The sequence below is a fragment of the Cimex lectularius genome, unplaced genomic scaffold (assembly GCF_000648675.2).
Source record: "Cimex lectularius strain Harlan isolate CLEC.00 unplaced genomic scaffold, Clec_2.1 scaffold8, whole genome shotgun sequence".
NCBI classification, from domain to species: domain Eukaryota; kingdom Metazoa; phylum Arthropoda; class Insecta; order Hemiptera; family Cimicidae; genus Cimex; species Cimex lectularius.
In genome coordinates, this window is record NW_019392656.1 from 1705987 (window position 1) to 1722748 (window position 16762).

General features: G+C 36.1%; 1 protein-coding gene across 2 annotated transcripts in view; it reads left to right on the forward strand.

Moving 5' to 3' along the window:
- LOC106669716 (serine/arginine repetitive matrix protein 1) overlaps positions 1 to 16762 on the forward strand; it is a 73363-nt gene that overhangs the window by 39912 nt on the left and 16689 nt on the right. The window lies entirely within an intron of this gene.

Here is a 16762-nt window from a genome sequence, read left to right on the forward strand (position 1 = left end):
CAGTATGGTATTTCTTTGTATTTCCGATTATTAGCATCTTTTTTTTTACCTGTGTTAATTTTGTTGCTCGAGATGTTACATGCGCACACAAAAATTCTGGACTGAATACACGGGAATAGTTTGAAGTCGCCCATTTGGAAGTCCCCAATCTAACCATCCCAAGTCTACAATACTTCAGAAACGAAACTTTTGATTGGTTCAATGAATTTTTTATTTAACTAAACAATTTTATGTTACATTAAACCGAATTTTACACATTTATTGAAAATAAAACTTGTCATGGGTAGCTCCTGAGCTCTGATAATAATTTTTGCCTCATCTAATATAAAACTTTGCCTTGTCATGGAATAAAACGACATTTCTACTCACGGATCGAGTTTTATAATATGCGTTTAGCTGGTCGAGTTGGGAACATGATTTGTTGAAATTGACCGTGAACGACGAAATATTCCACTTCAATCACATTTATGCACAGCGTGAACTTCTTTGTGTCAAGCCCGCCTTCGGAAGTGGCTAATGAAGTTTCATTTTACTTTCCCCGTTATCTCCCGACAGACAGAATCCACTTTTCATCCCCCGCCCATTGTAGGGAACGGTTATCGTGGCACTTTGAAAGCGGATCAGGGCGGCCTTTTAAATTTACTTCGATAACGAATTCGGCGCCCGGATTTCGAGATGAGCTTACACATTCGGGTTTCTATAAAAGGGAAAATACATTTGCATGTCAATGCTGTGTCGATTATAATTAACGAAAGCTCTACGCCTTCCTGAGTTTTCTTTGTTTTCGGGAGTTAAATCCCCTTTCTAAATTGATCAAAATATCTGAGGCACATCCGATCGCCAGCAACATTCCTCGTGCTAGACTAGCGTTAATATTTTCCGGTTTTCGAGAATAAAACTTCACTGAAGAAATTTTGATTTGATTTCGTCTCATCGTTAATGACATAAATTGGATTATAGTTGGAAAGCCTTATTTGCTTGGAGGTCTTTTGAATCTACCACCACTACAGATCTTTATCCAAGGAGAAGCCACAATTTACCAGCTGATACAGGGACAGGTACATTCGCTTAACAAAAACTAAAGCTTCTGGAGCAGCTTCAAGCAGGAAAGGTTCTGAAGATGTCTGTTGATGCTTTAACTCCATAATACCTGATAGATCAGATTGGGAAAAATTTTAATGCCGACTATACCTGGTATACAGATGGCTCTAAGAACGAGTATGGGTCAGGAGATGGTGTTGGATCTTTGGAAATAAAGTGCTAGAATTAATATAAGCCTTAGGCAATAGGCCATCGGTAATAAAGTTCACAGGGGAATGCTTTCGAGCATACAGGGCAGAGGGGCAACGAAGAGACCGATAACTTGTCTGAGGAAAGTTCGATGAGGACACCTATTGGCCCTGAAGCCCTTTGTGGCATACCAAACTGCCAAAAACGTGGATCCACCAGAGATTTAAGAATAAGGACAATAGTATTATCCTCGAGGACCGAGGCATTCGAAAAATATCTTCGAAGAACCATCGCAGAAATTATCGCGGAACTGTTAAATATTTGAACTGCTGATTGGTCAGTAGTACGGAGGTATATAACGTATATAACTGCAGACCTGGAGCAGCAAAACCAACGTATAAGCATTTGTCAAGAAGAAGATGAAATAGTGCAACACATTTTCTGTTGTTGCGAAAGCTTATGCAGGTTGAGATTCCTACTCATAGGAGATCAAAAGCCTAGTCCTGGAGGATCCACACGGAAGTCCTTACAAAACTTTGGTTTCTTGTGAAAAGCTTTAAGCTTAATGAGGAGCGCTAGATAATAATGGAGATGCACAATAGACCGATACTGATCAAGCGCGTAGATCGTAAAGAGGCCGACTCCTTTAACCTTCAACGAGGAGTGAGCAGGGGTAAAGACAATTTTTTCCTTTGGATATAATACTCTAGCTTAGATCTTTACGTCTTCATACTTTAAGTCTTAGTGATAATGTCAGTAAAATAATCTTCGAGCAGGCCAGAAAACTCTCTAAAACCTTGGAAAAGGCCACAAGGTGTACCAGCAGTGCTGATGAACTAACGAAAGAAGGAACAGCAGGAATACCCAGCATAACTAAGAACGTCTCAACGTCAAACTTAGCAAAAGGGTGGAGAAAAGAAAAACACTTACTGGAATGAAATTTGATTTTGACGCAATCTGCAAAATCTATAATTATTTGAAACAGGAACCCAAACAATAAACCTCTGGTAAGGCGGGCATAGTTCTGCAGAATCGGTGAAAAACGTGAAAAATTGAGACAGAAAATTGCCTTAACTGTCAAGAATAGGCAGAGAAATCGGAATATAATTTGTGTGATTTAAACTTGGCTGTGGTAACGGATGAATAACTCATAAATTGTCGTGGTAACACAGTAGAAGTTACTGAAGGTTTAGACAAAAATCATAAAGGACTTCTGTTTACATAAAAGTAAATCTGGTGACTTCCTTTTGCAATTCATATCCGTTTAGGTTTAGCCTGCTGCTAATTCTTAATATAATTTCGTTAATTTTACCATTGGTTCTCTTGAGTATGATATAAGTTCTCTGGTTTTAGAGACAGGTATTAAAATGAAAGGTTAATGCTCCGATAATGCAGATATTTCGTTGTGACATGGAAATCTTGGTTTGAAATCGGCGTCCAATTATGGCATCCAGTGAATCGGCGAAGAGGACGGTAACACTGAAAGATCAACGATCGGAAACCGATTGTTAACGATTTGTTCTTGATTGGGTCACGTCGGAAAAAAGAAGGAGGTACGGGCTAGAACGAATCATGATGGTTCGGCGTCTGGCCAGGATGGATCCCAGTGCAGACAAGAGTCACGTGGTGAGCCGAGGTGAACGCCCCTTACACGTGTTTTCCTTGCGTAACACTGTGGACAGCAGGAGTCTTTATTTATCTTTGCCCATTAACCAAAGGGCTCCGTCTTAAGGAAATAAATGCGGCCCTTTTCGTTCATATGCTACCGCTTTCGGAAGTCAACTGGAAAATTACAACGTAGACATGAAATTACAGTGGTTTTATTCAAATCATTCTTATACAACAGTGAGAGAAGAAATCCTCCTCTGATGATATACATTGGATTCTGAGATAACGGTTCGATTTAAACGGAAGCGTCTTCCCAATGAATTCAAGCTGAAAGTTTTTTTTAAACAGAAAAGCATACACAACACAAATTATAATTTACTTTTTAAACGATATGTAACAATGATAAAGAAATATATAGCTATGACTTTTTTTTAGTGTCTTCTACATTTAGTCGACTCGAGAAGCGCTTGGGTTGGGACGTAAGTAAAGTTATAGCACTTAAAAGTGTTCGTTATAATTTAAAAAGAAACTTTTTTAACTGGAAGAACACACTTCTGCTGGTTTTCACGACCTACTTTTCACGAAACTTGGAAAATCAGTTTTTAAAATTCTACCGAGATACTCGCTTGCATATTCTGAAAAATGAGATAAAATAGGCAAGCTTAATTATTATTTTAAAAAAACCTCAGGGCCATGCAAATTTGAATTTTCGATTAATTATGTTAATCGACCACTTTGATAGTCAATACTGTGCTGAATAAAATTGGAAGGTGCAGTTGTGCATACTGCCAAATTGATAATGACCCTCGAGAACCACGCTAAAAGGCCCATTTAGATCAGACAGTCGCAATCAAGATTGTTTCAAGTAAAATCGACCAAACTTTCAAACGACTGGCCCGATCAACTGTGAATCGCCATTTAATGAGTTAGGAAAAGTGAAATTTGGGAAAGTTCCGCACTTGCTGAACCAAAGCAAGTTGAGGATCGCAAATTGATAGCCGATTGCTCATTCAAAATCAAAATGGTGAACTTATTGGATCGGAAGTTTTTCAAGCATTGAAATTAAGCATAAATGATTTCCATTCTTATCTCAGTTTTGTTCGACACTAACAGGCTCTGTGTTTTAACGAATCCGCCTTTGGTAAAGGGAAAGCCAGTTTTCAATAAAACGCAAGTCGTCGTATCCCAAACCATCCGATCTCACCACCATAATCTCGCCAATTTAAAACAATGGCAGGCTTGGAAATAGGAAGGAATGGATTTGTCCATACCAAAACCAAGTAATCATAACAACTTTAATTATTATGCAAAGTTGGCGGAACTCGAACCCACGACCTCCGGATTCGAGTTCTGCTCGTGTCACTAATTTTTCAACAGCCATACTTACATAATAATTAAAATAATTACTTTGATTGGACCAACCAAAAATATATAATAGATTAATCACGACATTATATCGACTAATTCGCAGAAGAGATAAGCGAGTTAAGAGAACGATTGAACGATGTCCCTCCGAGAATCTAAAACGAAAGGGAAGGATCGTGCTAACCCGATTGAGGATAGGCCATACTCGTCTGACACTCGGACACTTGCCTTTTGGTTAAAACCCGCGCAGGTGTCCCGCTTGTAGAGAAAGGTGTCACACTTAGTCGAGGGGGCCCTTGTCTCCTTATAGGGAGGGAGTAGGCATGGCACCCGAAAAACAATCCTTGGGCAGTAGGTTGTTGGGTCCCCTGTCCCCATTTTTAAGGGTAGGGTAGAGATAGATTTATGTGCCAGAGAAATAAAAAGGCTAGAAATACATTCCCGGAAGAAAGCCATTTTCTCTGCCAGCTAGGCAGTACTTAGGGCTCTAGCCTCATGCAGGCGAAGGCAAAGAGTGTTTGGAACTGCATGGAGGCCCTGACGGAAGTCAGTGACAGTAATGACCTGATCCTGGCACGGGTCCCTCGACATTCGTGGCATAGAGGCAGCGAAAAGGTTGACATGTTGGCCAAAAAGGGGCCAACATGGACTCTCTAGGCCCAGAACCCTACATCTTACAATGGATCCTTAATGAGTCTAAAACCTGGTGGAACAATACCACAGGTTGGACTCCTGACAGGGCACTGCCGCTTAAGAAAGCACATGCACCGTATAGGTGTACAGACAAAAGAAACACTGTGCAGATACTGACAAGAAGAGGAGGAGACCGCAGAACACATTTTATGTTTCTGTGAAGGTCTATGTAAGTGCAGGTTCTTGCAACTAGGACAAGAAAAATTACAAGCAAGATCCTGCACTAAGGAGCTGCTGGCAAAGCTGTGAAGGCTGGTTAATAACCTGAAGCTGGCCAATGAGGTATAACAGATCTATTCCGGTCGAGGTGCAGTAGGCCTTGTGGCCTCCTCTTTTATCCCTATCCATATCTTTAAGGGTAACAGGATCCCTCAATTTAATCTATAAATATTTTATATATAAATTATTTGTTCTATATATTTAAAAAAAGGGGGCAATCCCTACGACTATACAAAAACACGGAATAGGTTTATGATGGAATACAATTAAGTTATGATGAATTAAAGAAAGGTATGTGTTGAGTACTTAGCAATAAAATATATTAATAACGTCAATTTTGACCAAATACAAGTAAATTTAAATTTAAATGCAAGTAAAGAAACGCGAATACGAAGAATAAATCTCCCCAGAGAAGGAAAACCCATAAATCCTAAGACTGAGACCGTATGATTTATGCTAAGGAGTGAAAAATTGTTATATAGCTCTCTAAAAAAGAAAATACTATTATACCACATTACATGTTACATCTGGAATATTCTTTCGGTGAATATTCTTTCTCTTCACACTCTCAAGCATCGGCTTAAAGTGTTAAACTTATCCCACTCTCGTATGTTATATGGAAATTATAAATGAAAATACATTTTGGTTTAAAAGTTGGACAAATCTCTCTCGTAAATATAATTCTCAGTTTGACAATTCACCTCTGAATAGGAAGATTCAGCTATCTTATTGGCTCGCAAGTTCAGCTGGTCGAGAAGAATTCGCTTTTTCTACCCATTTTTCTCTCTATACTCATCTAACCATTGCTTCCGTATATGTACCTTTTTAGCTTACCGTTCAAACTGATTTGTCTCAGATGGGTTTTGAAATTACAAGGACGGCTTGTTTATTTGAATCAAACCCCATGGATATAGCGGATGGATGAACAACGTATTGTATGGGTTTCTGGGGAGTAGAAGGCATGTTTCATTACTTGGGTATGTGTTCTAAGTGCTCTAAATTGCGCCTTTTCTTTTTGGTACGTTGTGGCTTTGTGCTTCATCTATTAGAGTCCCTCAATTCTATAAAATATATCACCTCCTCATTGTTTTTGCTCGGTTTGCCTAGTCTCTTCGAACCCAGGTTATCTAGTTTCAGTTCTTTTTTTTTTCTTTTCTCTACGAGGGGTCGCAACGGCAGAAGTCATATAAACCCTCAGAGTGCCGGTCTTTTTGAAAAAAAGCCTATTTGTAAGTATGTCGGATTCGAACCCGGGACCTTTACCATACGCCTGAACCGTTGCGGCCACCGATGCCCTTTCAGTTCTTTTTCTTGTTCATTTTATATATAACTTTTTTATATAATCTACTCGACCCCGGCAGGTTTATTACACCTATATACACTGAATATTATTGTTTTTGGTTAATAACGTTTCCATAATAAATTTAAAAAATACTTTTTTTTTAATTTAACAAACTACACCTGTCGAACAGTTGGGTTGGACTAGAAGGCGCATAAATAAAACGTGTGCGACCATTTTCGTGACCGTCTTAAAATTACAGAAAGGGATAGCGAACTGGACTGGCATTATCCAGACAACGAATCCCTTTCCCTTGCCCTAGAAACAGGTGGGCGTTGGACTTTATTACACTTTAGATTGGAGCCGGTTGTAACACCGAACTCAAAGAGATTGTACAAAAGCGAAAGTCAAGGAAACTCGAAGGCTTTTCAAAACTATGAAAGTTGCTACATGACCGCCACGCCTTACCGCCACGACAACAATGGAAATAATATTAATTTCCTTTTATTTCATCTCAAAACCACGAATTACTTTCTCGTCTGACCAAGAACGGAGCGCTTGACGAGTACAATGCATACAATATTTCCTACTTAGGCCAAATTGTCAGCTGCCGTCTGACCAAAAGAAGGGAAATTAAAAAATACATCCCTGATTGTTCTAGATTGGTTTAGAATTTAGTTGTTATTTATAAGAACATAACTTGCTCATAAATATAAATCAAGCAAAAATGGTACTTATAGACAAAGTGATAAAGGTAAAACAACATTTTTTTTAAAAGAAAGTTACACCTTATGAGTATCGTTATATAAGAGAATTTTTCTCTAAATATTAAGTGAAACGTTGCATTTTAAACGGAAGTATAGAAAAATGTAACATTTAAACTGTCCAAATAAAACAGAAAGGTTGATTTTTCTCAGCTAGTGCGATATAACAGGCCTAATTGAAAAATTCTGTTTATTGCGTTATTACCATTGGAAAATTCTTGAGTTAAAAACTAATAACCACGGAATACTTTCTCCTTTTTTACTACTTTTTGTTGTCATTATGTGAACTATTCCCACGTTACTCAATCGATCGGAAGCAAATAGAATCAACTGGTGGCATTTCGTGGACATTGATGCATATGTTTCTCTTGGAAATTTGATCCAAAAAAATAGCCTGATTTAATGAAAAAAAGAAGAAACAGCAATAAGGGGGGGGGGGTTAGAACCAAAGATTCGATACTGAACAATACGATATAGGGTCAAGTATTAAAAATTATTTTATGAATAAATTACCATAGAGTAGTGACGTGCGATACCAATCGGTATGACTAAAATATCGACTATTTTCATTCGATACGAGTACTTTTTGTATCTGATATAGTCATTCGATACAAGTAATACTTTTTCGAATACTTTTTGTAGTATCGGAAAATCTACTCAGTTAGATTTTGCGTCGAGTGTTCAAGTAATATTGCATTGGTATTTACCGTTCGAAACTTACCTCTCATCAAACTGGGAATTAATAGTTAAGAACGCCTACTACTTACTAGCGGCATGTGTCAACAAATTTAATCGAGATTTTTAATTTGTGGTTAGTAACTCTGCTGATAATTCTGCTAACTCATAATTCTTTCCCGCGTCGCACTTTCAATTTCAGTAATTTCTTATAAAATGTTTTTGTCTTCAAGTCCCTAAAATGTGTTCACCTTCCTTCTCGTAGGTAGATACCTAATCATGTCTACTCCCAAAAGTAAGGCATGAAGTTATTTTACTAAGAAAACTAAATCGTCGGCATCTTGTAAACAGTGGGAATACGTCTTATCTTTTCAAACATTTGAAAATCAAACACCCGTTGATCAATTTTCTCAAAACTAGATAACGATAAAATTGAAATATCAATTATGCGGAAATGTATTGGCAGCTTTTCCTTGTTCTTACCTACATACCCACGTATGAAAAAATACTTAAAAATGAAAAAAAAAACAGCACTTTCTTGATCATTTTAATACATTTTACAATTTTAACCAAAGTCCATAATAGTAAGTTGATCATTTATGAATAAACGAAAAAGTACTCGTTAGTATCGAATAATTCTGTCTATACTTGAGTAGTATCGAATATTTCTTATATCGCACGTCACTACCATAGAGTTGATTATGGGAGTCGGTCTACGAGCTGTGAGACGGTGAAAGGGAATTTGGTCACTTATTTGGTTCATCTTTCTCGCGAGTTTGTTAAATTATTTGCCATCTTCAGTGAGGAAGTTGAGACGTGAGAAACGCGTTTGAGTAATTTAATTACTGATATCAGCATAAATTACTGTACAGAAATCATTATTTTATAAAAAAATTTATACATATTAGAGAAATGTCAGGTTCCTAAGTCGTATAAAAAAATGTTAAAAAGTTAAGACAGCCTTGTTTGTTTATGATCAGGAAATCACCTTAAAAGAGAAAACCCAAAATAAAAGGCTGTATACAACTAATGGAGCCCGCCGTTCTTCAGTAGCAGAAATAGAAACTATTAGGCCCGTCTGTAAAGAGTGAGAAAGATGTGGCGTTGCAATTAAGCGAAGGAGAGGTCGGTGATGATTAATGATTTTTGGAACGTGGGATTACACGTCCTCGGCCTACACTGCCAACAATACATCCACTTTTCTCCCCAGTGGTCGAACTCAGTTTTCTAGCCGACCTTGGAATGTGCCGTTGATAAAAATGAAGAATTCGTCGTCCTCATCCACGAAAGGTCAACGGGTCCCTCACGATGCTCTGGAACCGGCGTACCGGTGGAACCGAAATCATCCACCTTGAATTTGAATGTCAGTGGTTGTCGTCCTTTTAAGCCGAGTGTAATAATTCTACTTGGAATAACTGGAAAAACATATTCTGTTACAAATAAAAACTTTTTTGGGGAGACTTCTCTAGATGTTACGTAAAAAGTATTCAGAGCTGAAAGACTTCGGACTTTTTGGTTCTCGCTGATACGTATGACGATAGGTTATGATTAAACTGGTAAAGTATGGTCATAAATCTATATATGCATAATGTTTAGTCATCTAAAGCATACAGCTTCCATTTGGTAGTATTGGTCTGGTTTATTGGCTCTTTAATGTCTGTTTGGTGATTTTTTTTTTTTTTTTTTTGTAGAAAATTATCGATTAAACGTCTATATCGTTTCTTATACCTGATCAAACAATTTCAAAAATGCTGTGAAAAATGAAGGTTAATGAATGTAGCTGTGTGTTTCATATATTTCTCTAGCTTTATGCGAGGTAAAGGCAAAATCGTATGGAACACACATGGAGTGATATCATGGGTCCCCGAGCACTTGGGACATAGAAACAGCAGAGAGCGGATATATTGTCAAAAAAAGGAACCAATATAAATTCACTATGTACCCAACCCTATTGTGGCCTAGTATATGCCTTGCCGCAAAAAAGGAGCAAAAATGCGCCCTGGTAGAGCAATACCCAAGGGAGGAGGTATGGGAAGAGATTTATAGAAGGGCGATTCGTAAGACAAAAGGATTTGCTGGAGTTTAATCCCAACAGAACCAGGATTCTGGTTGAACTCCTCACAAGGTACTGCTGCCTAACAGCACCATGCTCCAGATAGGAGTACAGACAGAAGAAACACTATGCAGATACTGCCAGGAAAAAGAGGAGACTGCAGAACACGTTTCTGTGACGGTCTATGTAGGTGTAAATTCTTGCAACTAGGAAGAGAAAAGCCCAACCAACCTCCTACACTAAGAAGCCGCAGGTTATGGAGGTTGACTCACAACAAGCCTAGTGATTTATAAAATTAGCGGAGCATAATAGATCTACTCAGGTCGAGGTACAGAACGGCTTATGGTCACCTCTTTTATCCCTATCCCTAGTCTTAACAAAAAGGATAGCTAGCACAGCAATCAATATCCTAAAAAATTTTTTTCAACATTGATCAGATTTGTTGGCTATAGAATTGGTTTATACAAAAAAAATAGATTCAGCCATTTTTTACAGAGTACGTGTCCTAAAGTTATAAAATCACTGGGATGATGATGGAATTTTTTCATAACTTCTATTCTTCAAGGTACTTGAAAAGTATTCTTTGAATTGAAATGTAAATTATAGCATTGTTTGAGTGTTTACGATTTAATACTTTGTATGGTAATTTGTAAAGAGCAAGTTTTCTGGTCCTGAGTTCGAATTCATGCCCTTGGAATTTTTCGACTCTTTTCAAACTCCATTTATTCACTTCAACACACGCTACATTACTGCTCTTCGATTATGCCATTTTTAGGTCGATGTACAAGTTTTCTTTAAAAGGAAATGTACAATTTCAATTTCAACAATTTCATCAATCTATCACAAAATTACAATCATTTTACGAATCGGAAATCGTTGCAACAGAGGGACAGCAAAGCTAAACCCTAAAATTCCCATCTCACATATTTCACCCTCAAAATTTAATTAAATGCTGTAAATTACTAGCCATTAAAAAATATCCTAGGACATCCGTATAAAACGTAACTTTGTTACTGATTATAACAAGCCTGACAACAACTTTAATGTTAAAATCATAATAGCCATTATCTAAAGAAAAAGATGAAGTATTAACGCCATCTGACTAATTCGGATGTATGGTTGTTAAATGGTAGGCTCATCAAGTGTATCACAATGCAGTATAAAATACTTTGAGTTAGCCCTGAAGATGATCTCAATAAAAGATCGAAACGTTGGCACGATAAAGAAAATGTTTTTCTGAAACCTACATCACACCCGACCGCATCTCACGATATCTGAATAACTTTGAGTTATTACTTGAGCTCAATGGTATTTAAGAAGTACCACTGTTCAATCAGTTCAGAAGTAACCTATTTCTACTACTTACATAATACAATATAATGTATAATATAAATAAGTAAATATAAAAATTATAAATACATAAAAGTGTTATAATCTTGTCTTTGGTTTTTGTCTTATTTGCCTGCTTAATAGAACGTTAATGTATTAATTACCCAACAATATATCAATCTAATAATTGCCAATCAATAATCATAACAACCATAAAGTTAATTTATTGTACACTAACAATATAATAATATATCATCTAATGCCAACAATTAATAGCCAATATCTAATAATTAATTATATAGCAATGAAAGAATAGTTCAATAAATAATAATTAAATAAATATAGGGTGTTCGGCTACTCGTGTTACAAACGTTGTCAGTAGAATCTACATTCAAAATGGAACGAAAAAGTTCTAACTAACTCTGATCCGATCTCAACAGTTTCGGAGTTATTACTCTTTTTCTGGTTTTTAAGATTTCACGACCTTGCTTCAAATAAACAATGATAACACCACAACTAAAAGGTTGTGGACGGATCCGTTGATACCATTGAAAACTACGTTAAATTTCCAATAAGATGTGATCAATAGTAAACTTGTAAACGTTGAGGAAATAAGCGTTTTAGTAGCCAGAACTTTGAAAAAAAAATTTCATTTTTCCTTTTTAGGGGAGTATTTACTTTTTTCAAAGATGAAGAACTTGATGAAGGATAGGAAAAACCGTGATTGACGGATTGGTAAGGTGGAAGGATTTAAAAAACAACTTAAGGAAATTTTGAATGAATTTATTAAACGTTTTTTAATTAAGGTTCGCAACTGAAATAGTGCACGAGTTTACTTATTTACCAAGACGGCTGCAATTTTGATTAAAGGATTATTGTATTATTATATTCATATTCCCGGGAATAAAAGAGTTTTAAGATTCAAAACGTTATTAGTTATTGTTGTTAACGTTGTTAGTAACACTATAGCTACTTTTTTAATAATATAATAATAATAATAATGCTTTATTGAACTTAAGAAAATTTAATAAAAACTTTTTTTAATATTTCCACCTTACCAATCCTTCAGCCACGGTTTTTTTCCTTTCCTCCAGTTTTAAGATTCAAAACGTTTTTAGTTATCTATGTGATATCTTGTTAAAACTATGCTACTTTTTTTTAATCTTTCCACCTTACCAATCCGGCAACATCGGTTTTTTCCTTTCCTTCATCAATTTCTTCATCTTTGAAAAAAAGTAATTAAAAAAGCAATTACACCACAAAAAGGGTATTAAATAGAGTACGTTTTCTGAAATTTGCTGGTTTCTAGGTTTGGAAAATTGTAGTTTAGAATCACCATAGTAATTTTTCAACTTTGAAGAAAAAAATTATTTTCCAAAGTTCTGGCTACTAAAACGCTAATAATATTTTCACCGTTCACAACTTTAGTATTGATCGCATCTTTTGGAAATTTAGTTTTCAAAGGTACCAACGGATTTGTCCAAAACATTTTAGTTTTGTAGTTATCATTGTTTATTTGAACGAAGGACGTGAAATCTTAAAAAATCTAAAAGGGGAATAACTCTGAAACTTTTGAGAATCTGACCATAGTTAATTAGGACTTTTTGGTTCCATTTTGAATGTAGAATCTAGGTTTGTAACACGAGTAGCCAACAACAATTATAATATTTTCACAATAGATCAATGAATTCGTAAGTAATAAATAAACAAATATTCTTGTTCACTTGACTTTGGTGACTGCACTCAAAATTAATACAGAATTGAGTACTTTCGCTATGATTAAAAAATTATTCTTAAAGTCTTGTACCGATAAATTTCGTCGGCGAAACTTCTCCATAAATCACGTGAAAAATCGTTACCATTTTGAAAATTATTTAGATACCGTAATGGATAAATCCTGTAGGTAAGAGATTTTTTTTAAGGTTTGTATCTTTGAAAAATACGCGTGCAGATAAAATCATGGAAAAAATGTCAAGTTGGTAACTGTGACGCGTAAAGAAAGACGTGGGAATGTAAGGAACATGGGGAACAATGTAGGTGTCTAAGGTTCACTTTTCTCAGAAGGAAAATGGAAGGATCACCTTCAAACGGTCATTGGCCAAGTCTTAACTGTCCTTCTCAAAATATTTATTGCCTAATTACATTTTTTTCTTCTTAAGTCTTGTCTCGATTGTTGTAATTAGGATGTTCGCGTGCTTCGAAATTGGCGTATTGTCAATGGTCAAGAAGAGCCGCACCTTCGTAGCGTGTCGGGCACGAACGGTTCTTCACGAAACGCTAGGTCCGAAGTGAAAAAAAAAGAAGAAAAAGAAAAAGAGACGAAATGTCGCGGAGAGACGGTGTAAATGTCAACTGATCCTGTATGCAGATACATTATTCCAAGAGCAATTCGAAAGTTGCGTCAGAAATTCCGTTACCTAACGGAGCCACGCCTCTCCACTGAAGTAACATCACTTGTTATCTTCTGTTATTTAAAAACAATAATCAACGATAGTTCCTATTTTGTGGTTTAGTTGCGTATTAATTACTAGGGTAAAAATCAAGATTATTTTTAATCTTGGCCAGTTATTTAAAAACCGCTTCTAACAAGACAAAAGCAACCTTAAGCATGAAAAGGACTTTTAAAACCACCAAGGCGGTTAATTTTATCCGTCTATAATAAAATGTTAGTGAGTTATTAAAGAAAACCAGACTCAGATAAGCCGTAAAGATGGATTTTAGGACCGAGCTATATAAAAGTCAAAAAACTTATTGTGTTTGTAGAGATTAAAACAGAAATGGATGTTACAATAAGTTGGGATAGAATTAACTATTAAAATTTTCATGTTTCTTTATAATTTAAAAAAAATTTGTTCTCATTTGACCCGTACTAGTTCTAGGATTAATAAGAACTTGAATTGTTTATCAATTCTGATAATAAAGGTTTTGTTTTAATAGATCCTCTGAGGTGGATTTAGAATCCGAATTTGTCCTTTTCCAAAGATGTTCTGAACTTGCTTAATTAATCGCCTGGACGTAAGTTAATTTGTGTGGGGGTGAAACCCGCTATGAAAATGCCAGGGCCGTTGATATTTCATGATCTTACGAAAGTGAATTATATAATTCAAAAGAAGAACCGGCCGTTTTGGGCTAGGGGATTGACAACTGCAATTACTGCTTGCTTCTTTCTTTAAAAAAGATTTTTCCGTGACTCGTCCCCCCCGCCGGCCAGGGAGCAAAGAGCTGAAAGATGTGGAAACTCGACGGACACGACCGTTCGGCCAACTAGTCACGAGCACTGTGAGATGTGGAATAAATAACCAGAAACTTCATTGATCACGTAACTTTGCGTGTTCTTTGGACTAAACAGGTGTGACATATCCTTATCCGAAATTTAGTGCCAAATCGTTTCCAAATTAATTTGCAAATTATGCTACTTCTAACCCTTAGAGTTGATGATGGGGGTTCGCTCAATTACTCAAACGAGTTTCGGCTTTGCCAAGAAACCCGCGAGTTAAGACGGACCCAATAAGTGACCCCGAGCCGGTTCAGCAGGAGTTCAAATCCTTTGTCGTTATTTTTTCTTCTAAATATTTGTAGCGACGTTTCCACATTTTTTGTGAAATATATATGCTATATTTTTTCAGTATTTATAATTATCATATTTTAAATTGATATTAAAATAAACCTGACCTAGTAAACTACGAGAGAAGTGGTAACTTGGTCATAAAAAAGCTGCAGCTTCTATTTACAAAGTCCTTTGTTTTCCTAAGTTAAACAATTTTGATAATTAGTTATACTTGATAAGTTTATTTATAGATCATATACAGAATCATATTTCACTGAAGACGTGAACAAAACGTTTGGCTGTTTGGCACAGAAGTCTTATATTTAAACCCATGTCTTATCAATTTCATAAATACCAAAGACATTTAATTATTAGGAATTATCTAACAAACAGGGAATTCTTTGCAAATTGATCGCATAAGATCACCTCTAACAAGCGTAAAAGCTGGTATCCCCCAAGGGTCTGTTCGTTGACCAATTTTATTTAGCATCTTTATAAATAAAAGTTAAAAACTACAGCTGAACGGACTCTCTTTGCTGATGATAGGACCATTGTAAGAGCCTCCTGTAGGGTTGATCCTATCTGCTGAGAATTATCAGTAACTTTAGATTTTGAAAAATGGAGAATTATACATTATGGTAGCATTGTCAATACTCCATTATATTTCGTGGTCCGATTGACCAAATAACTTCTTTCAATTAATTAATCTTTATGTAAGGTATTGGTTGAAATGGAAAAGTTAGTGTCACGAGCGGTATTCGAACCCACGACCTTCGGCTAAATACGCCGCTGCTCTACCACTTGAGCTAACGTGACTTCGATCCACTCGGATGAATGATTGACAAATGGCAAAAAGGAGGGAAATTCGAAAAATAGACTGAGATGGGAAGTTGGAGCCCGAGTGGATCGAAGTCATGATAGCTCAAATGGTAGAGCAGCGACGTATTTAGCCGAAGGTCGTGGGTTCGAATACCGCTCGTGACACTAACTTTTCCATTTCAACCAATACTTTACATAAATCTTTCAATTAATTAAGGTTTCTAGTTGAGATCAAAAGTCAGTGTCACGAGCGGGATTCGAACCCACGACCTTCGGCTAAATACGCAGCTGCTCTACTACCACTTGAGCTATCGTGACCTCGATCCACCCGGTCACTAACCTCCCATCTCAACCCCATCTTTTGAATTTTCCCTCCTTTTTGCCATTTTTCAACTTTTTATCTCAACTAAAAACCTTAATTAATTGAAAGATGTTAATTGGTCAAGCAGACTACGAAACTAGTGAACTTTACATAAAGATTAATTGTCAATAATGTCGAAATAAATAACTCGCCACTACCTTGGATTAGGAATGTTAAATACCTTGAAATGTATCTGGATTCCAGACTAAATTTTAGTTGCCATATTGAAAAGAAAAAAATGCTCAAAAGCATCTTAAAGAGTGTTTACCCGGTCATTAATAAGCGTTCATCTATAGACAGCAAAACGAAAAATTTATTTATGATCTATATATAAGTCCATTAATAACTTTATATTGCTCCCATTTGAGGAAATATGTCTAAATCCAATTTTGCTAAGTTCCAGGTAATTTACAATACAATAAAGAATTGTTGGAGTGGTTCCACGGTGGACTTCGATAGATACGCATGTGAACTTAAACATTACCTAACTTAATAACCCATATCTATAGAGCAATTGCACATTTTTATAATTCATGAAAAAATAGCACATTTGTGCATAAATATAACAAAACCTTCCTTTTGACATTTGAAGAGATATTGTACAAATTATATACACATAAGTTAATATTTCTACGTGCTAAAGTTTGGAATAATTAATAAATAAAACGCTCAATAAACTTTATTTCTCTCTGGACAATGTGTGGTAGAACGTCTTGCTACTGCCAGCCTGAAACTTATAGATCGGCTACCGGATATTTTGATCCAGAGAGTGGAAATTATGTCCGACCAGATTGGAAAGATGTTGACGGACATGAGTTCA